General features: G+C 38.5%; 1 protein-coding gene across 1 annotated transcript in view; it reads right to left on the bottom strand.

Annotated features, from left to right (window-relative positions):
* The window catches only part of LOC106872605 (high affinity copper uptake protein 1), a 122705-nt gene extending 117437 nt beyond the window's left edge, over window positions 1–5268 (bottom strand). Inside the window, exon 1 of the mRNA XM_014919654.2 lies at window positions 5157–5268. The gene's annotated coding sequence lies outside the window, so the exon portion shown is untranslated. The remainder of the gene's footprint in view (window positions 1–5156) is intronic.
* Window positions 5269–6500: the final 1232 nt, after the last annotated feature.

Here is a 6500-nt window from a genome sequence, read left to right as displayed (position 1 = left end):
GGGTACAGGACGTTGCAAAAAAACGTGGACAAAATGATAAACAGAGTATAAAAAACACACAGGTCACATAGAGAACATTTCCTTCATTAGCTGCCACCATTCTAAAACTAAGCGTTTCGAAGAGTTAGGGCAGGACGCATCATTAGAATGGCTCTTCCCACGGACCACAAATTAAATTTGTACAATGGAGGAATGTAGTGGCGGACAGAAAACGAAACAGTGAAAATAAACAAAAACGGCCAGACGTGAAAAAATATGTGTATACTGAACACTGTGAAGCAACGAACTGGAAGGAAGCGGGACGAAGAATGTTGGTGTGCGAGCTTGGCGATAGGCAAGAGAAGAAAGGAAGTAGGGCTGGACACATGTGACCAGCGAGGGGTAAGGAGAAAGAGTGGCAGAGGGAGAAAGAGTGGCAGAGGGAGAAAAAGGGGAAGAAGTAGAATATAGGTTAGCAACGAGAGACAGGGAGGAAGAGAGAGATATAGTGGTGAAGGGGAGAGGCGAAGAACAACAGAAGGAAGAACGAGAGGGGGAGAAAGATACAAAGATAGATAGAGTCGCGTCAGAAATATAAAGTTATAGTTGAAATTTGCAAAAAAACGAAACGTAGACAGGTGTATAAACAAACAGCTGTATTAGTCTCGGGAAGGTGAGAAAGTCTTTTACGTTTCGAGCCTACGCTCTTCTACAGAAAGGAACACGATGAAATAAACAGAGAAAGAATAAAAATAAAAACTTGTGGATTTAGTTGGACAAGAGAGTTAGGGGATTCAGTATATACGTTATCTGTTGTTGTTTTTTTTTATTTTGAGAAAAAAAACTGATGTCTTGCATTAAACAGTTTTGTATGAAACCATTATCGTTTGTTACGGGCAGTTTGCCAGGTCACTGTATTCTTTGAAATCACTGAATTTGCTTCTTGTTTCTTGTTTCTTGTTTCCTGTTTCCTGTTTCTGCTCTCTCTCTTTTCTCAAAGTTCTTGACCACCATGATCATCATCTGCTCCAAAAGTGTCAACAGTGGGTTGATTATTGCTAAACAGAGCACTCATGGTTCGTGTCCTGTCATTGACTTCACTGGTGTTTGCACGGCTTGTTTCAGTTGCAGGTGATGACAAACTTTTACTTGACATCGTAAAATAGTTTCATAGTTTTTGACATTTAGAAATTTCGTTGGATTGCTTTTCCTTGAGTTGGCGTTTCTGGTATCCGCTTAAGTACTTTCTTGAAGATATTGCTATTCCTCTTGGGACCTAGACCTCTGTGGAAAAAAATTGGGGTAATAATTTCATTAGCCACAGTGAGACAGAGATCGATCAAGATAAAGGTTCACAACTTAATACATAGTCATAAATGAAGAATTGTTCATTTTGTACAAGGTGGTATTCAAACAATTTTCAAAGTAGAAAAAATGCTTTGTTATTGAACAGATTGTAAGTCCAAAATTATGAAGTAAACCCTTTCATTGGCCATTAAATAATGGTGTGAAAATAAGAATTTTTATCTCTACCGTGCTGATGTAGTAGTAGACATATTTGACAATGTGAGCAGCATGAAGAGTTTGAAGAAATTGATTGGAGCCTTGAGCAAAGACGAAAGTCTCTGTCCAAAATCTTTCTATCTTATTTACTACAAAGGCTCTTTCACCACTGAGGACAAACTACCTGCTCTTCCCGATCACAGAAAGATGGCGGAGAGATCTTCACACTGGTCACGGTTGACAGCCAAATCCATCCATCTGGCACGTGACAATGACATCATTTCATAAGTCCACAATACTCGGTCATTGAACGAGTGCGCCCAGAAAGGGACCGTTGCTCTGTGCACTTGGTCCGGCTCGAGTGACGATTCTGCTCTACCTTTAAAGTTTGTCGCAAACCAGCAATATCCCTCTTCTTCGTGGCAGCAGAGACAGGAACAGAGAATTCTGGAAGTCGTCTAAAGACAATGGTCTGAAAGATCCTCCCAATTAATCTGCTCTGTATAAATACAATTCTGCACTCGCGAAAGACAATACCGTACACACCTCCAGGGCTCGGAGGTGGAGATAGCAGTTTAGTTCGAAGCTCGCATGAAACTGCAGAAAACAGGATAACATCGCACGCACACACACACACACACACACACACAGCGAAGCTAAGCAATACAAACTATCGCACGCCCTAAGGCGCCAATGACGACCAACAGCATCGAATAACAAAACATAATCCGCTCTTAAACCCAGAAATACAACATAATGACGACAGGGCAGTGTTATGCACGTGTTTAGTCTTTATAAAATCTTTCTTTGTTATTGTTGTTGTTGTTGTTGTTGTTGTTGTTGATTGAGCGAGTATGTGTGTAGCTGGAGAAAATATCTTTCGTCATAACCTCTAAGCCTTTGTTAAACTACTAATTACTTATAAAAGGTAAGTTAGTGCTAACCTACTTCATGCTTTTCAGCATTAAAATGGTAGCAAGACATAAATAGACGTTGAGGTTATAATGATGTTAACAAACGAGTAATAATGTTGCAATTTTTCGGCAAATACACGGGAGACAACTTCGGATTAGTTTTGATATTATTCTGACGTCATTGGTGAAACAGTCTCCGACGTACATGACGAAGCAATGACGAGTGAATCACTAAATAAATATACAAGATTGTTAACAGTTGGCGATGATGAAAAATAATACAATGTTTAAAAATGAAATGATTTAAAGAATGTTCAGAAAATATTTTATCCAGTCACGCCATCGACAGAAAAGAGCAATAGTTAAGTGTTTGATGTGAATAAGTTTAATACACGGAGCAGTAAAAAGCAAAATAGAAATAAATGTGCAGTGAGGATATATCTATACATTCTAAACGATTGTATTTCGTTACTACTTCAGTCAGCACCACGAGGGTTTTACTTCGCTGATAAGGTCAGATTAAGACCGAAACAAGTTCTAATTTGGTGTTCGCATTAAAACAATATTAGTCACTGGTTGATTTTTTTTTTTTTTCTTCGTCTAATATCCTGTCGCTAACAATCGCTGGTAGGTTCCTTTATTAGTGTTGTGTCCTTGCAGTGCCGGCTCAAGGTACCTGCAACTCGGGCACTCGCCCAGGGCCCGAATTTTTTTTTTTTCCACGAGAGTTTCGAACCCCAGTAATGAGCTCATTTGCATACAGCCAATCAGAGCTCACCTTGACCTTGTTGTCAAGTTAAGTTAACAAAGGTTGGCATTCAAGAACGGTGTTGTAAGTCGACCGATCACCAAGTTATGCCTGATTTTAGAAGGAGACAAGTAATTAGAAAGATTTGCATCTATACCTATTATCGGATTTTGTTAGGGCCCCACATGGTAAAGATGTGGATGGGGAAAATATGGGTTATGGGTGATGTGCTAGCAACCCTCTCCCCTTACCGTTTTACAAAGTAAACAACAACACAAATAACTCCACAGAGGCAGCCATGGTTGAAACAAGAACAAGATCAAGAAGCATTATTAAAAGGGAAAAGAAGCATGGTCATTCCTTACCCAAGTGACCTAGTCTTACGGCCCATCACTTGTTATGCGCTCATAAATTAGTTTGATAGTTGAGCTCTGATTGGCTGTATGCAAATGAGTTTATAACTTGGGTCCGAAACTCTCATGGGAAAAAATTTCTCGTTCAGGGCACCATGTGCTTCTTAGTCTACATTTTCATTTTTTCTCCTTGTGAAAGTTTTAAAGAAGTATACTTGTAAGGGCACCGAAGTTCAGCTTACCCGGGGCGCCAGCAAGCCTAGGGCCGGCCGTGTGTCCTTGTCATAGACTTTCTATGAGCGAATACAAAAACAGTCTACCGTTGCTTCCCCTCGGATGTGCTTATATAAAGACACCATCTTCTTGGCTAGATTCAGACAATTTTGCTACAACGTAAAGAGCCAGAACAAACAAAGAACAGTATTTTGTGCGCCGCACTATAAATTCCGCCAATTCATCGGACTACTCAGAAAATTTATTTTATCGAGGAAAACCCAAATTACATTTCTTCAGTGACAACCCAAATGCAAAAATTCAGCGAGGCTTGAAATCAGAACAGCTTTGCTACTTTACCGCAATATTTAAGCCTTTTGTTATCATATTCCTGCTGAAGCGTACGGCTTTTGTTTGAATTCATTTTGAAAATAATAAAGAATTTAGTGAAATAATTTTGCTATTATTAAGCTGGTATTTGCTTTGTGAGCAGGGAGTTGGTCCATTGAGTGAAACTATTTAGTTTTTCTCATATCGACAGTAATGTGACGCTGCCAGAGACAATTAACCATCACTGGTCGTTAACACGTGATTGAACAAAATATTTTGATAAGGAAGTGTAGACAACAGGAGCATGGTATAAATGACATATATCTCGTTAGTTTTTCGATACTGAATTCAAACAGCCCTGTCGATAAAACCTGCAGTCCACCAGCCAAAGCAGAGGCTTATACATGTTATAATCTACTGGAAATAGCAGCCGAACATTTCCTTCAAATCACATCCGACCATCTCGGATACAATAAAAGACGATATGATCACAAATCTGCTCGATCGGAACACTTTTGACTGTAGACCTGCTTGATCAGGATTGACTTGGAGCTTAACTACTACTACTACTACTACTACTACTACTACTACTACACTCTCAGTACTTTAAATCCGATAATGCTGGGAGAAATGCCAGCATATATGACACCTAATAAACGGATTGCTCCTTGAAATTAGGAGCAGATTTTAAACATGGATTTCGTATCAAACAGAATTTAACTCGTGTCTAGGGTCTCTGAACATAAGAGGTGGATGCGAACTCTATGGATTCATGGAAAACTTTCACGGAAGATTTTATCCGAGAAGATCAAATAAGTAGAAGCCGTCAAAAGATGGTGTTTAACACCTGGTCGGTCCTCGTCGTCCAGATTTATATTTCAAAGAATTCCGGTCGTGACTAACCTGTCTTTTTAGCGGTGTCTAAGATCTTATTACACTCTAATGCCTTTTATAAGCCAGACGGGTATGATTTGAGGAATTTGGGACAGCTGTTTCTAGCATATCGAGTGATTGCGTAGAGACCCTCTTCTCGTACTAAAAATTATTAATTATTACAGTGCTAACACAATTACGTTGATGTGTATTTAAATAAAATATCTTTTTTTTATTATTTACCTTGCAGGGCTGGAGAGTAGATTGAATGATGAAAAACTTGCTGAAGGATCGGTGGTTAATGTCCTACAACCAGAATCGCGATGGTTCCTTAGCCAAAACAACTTTTTTCCCTTCTGAACAACGCCGCTGTAAGTTGCTATAATAGAGTTTGTTGTTGTTCACTGCTACTACCAGGGCAAACAGTAGCGCCGAGTGAAGCATTGGTTGAGCAAAATAGCAAAAGGTAGATTTGTTATTTGACACAAATACATATTTACAATAAACACGAATACCTGAATGAGTTTGTTTGATATTTTCGTGGCTGAAGTTGAAATGTTTTCACGTTAACATGACAAGATAAACAGTCTGACATTTATGACAGGTAAAAAAAAATTACTCGGAAACACTCACAGTTGGTTATGCCTCTGCCGCTTTTCTCGCAATGTGTATGCCTTAACTTCCTAACGAGTTGGCAAAGCGCGGAACCTGCTTTAAATTTCTCCCCTTCTTTTTTGGGTTTCGCTTTACTAATAATTCCAGTGCGTTTGAAAAGGCATGAAGGTCACACAGTGATATTTCCTTGCTCTTGAATAAATCTGAATCACAGTGTAAAACTGAAATTAATATACGTGAATTGTCATCGCCCTAATAATAATAATACTTTTTTCTACTATAAGCAAAAGTGCTATTTGGGGTACGTCGGTTATATCGGCCTCAGTAATAAGCTGGTACTTGATTTTATTGACCCCAAAGATAAATGGGGAGCCGTCCTTGACGGAATTTGAACTCACAACGTAAAGTGCTGGATGAATTGCCAGTAAGCTAATCCGATGCGTTTACGGTTTTACCTGCACTCCACCCACGTTTTTTTTTCTTTTTGCATGTTTTAATAAAAAAAAGATGTCTTTGTATTTAACTCATTGACGCTAGAATTCATACACCCACGTGTCTAACCATTCCGTTAAACGGTTCAAGTTGGTTTAACTCTCCTCTAAAAGACGTCATCTGCGACCGTGGAATCTAAAATTCTACGACATACCGAAAATTACAACTATCATTTCCATCTGAGACAAGGGAAGTTGTTTTGTAATTAATTTATTATTGTAATTATTGTTAGAGTAATATGAAGACGTGGTTCTTTCTGAAAATGTCGGTTCAATTAAGTGCTATGACGTCATCAAATGAATTAGTTACAGAATTATTTTACGTTGTGACGAGGTGAGAGTAAAGTATGTTCTGTACCTTCAGCTATGCCTCACCATATTTTGCATAATATTATCTCATAACAATACAGCTGTAGATATGTTTATATGTTTATATGTATCTATGTATATATATATATATATATATATATATATATATATA

This window comes from Octopus bimaculoides, chromosome 8 (assembly GCF_001194135.2).
Source record: "Octopus bimaculoides isolate UCB-OBI-ISO-001 chromosome 8, ASM119413v2, whole genome shotgun sequence".
Lineage (NCBI taxonomy): Eukaryota > Metazoa > Mollusca > Cephalopoda > Octopoda > Octopodidae > Octopus > Octopus bimaculoides.
The sequence above is the reverse complement of the archived record's forward strand: the minus strand, read 5'-3'. Positions and strand labels throughout refer to the sequence as shown.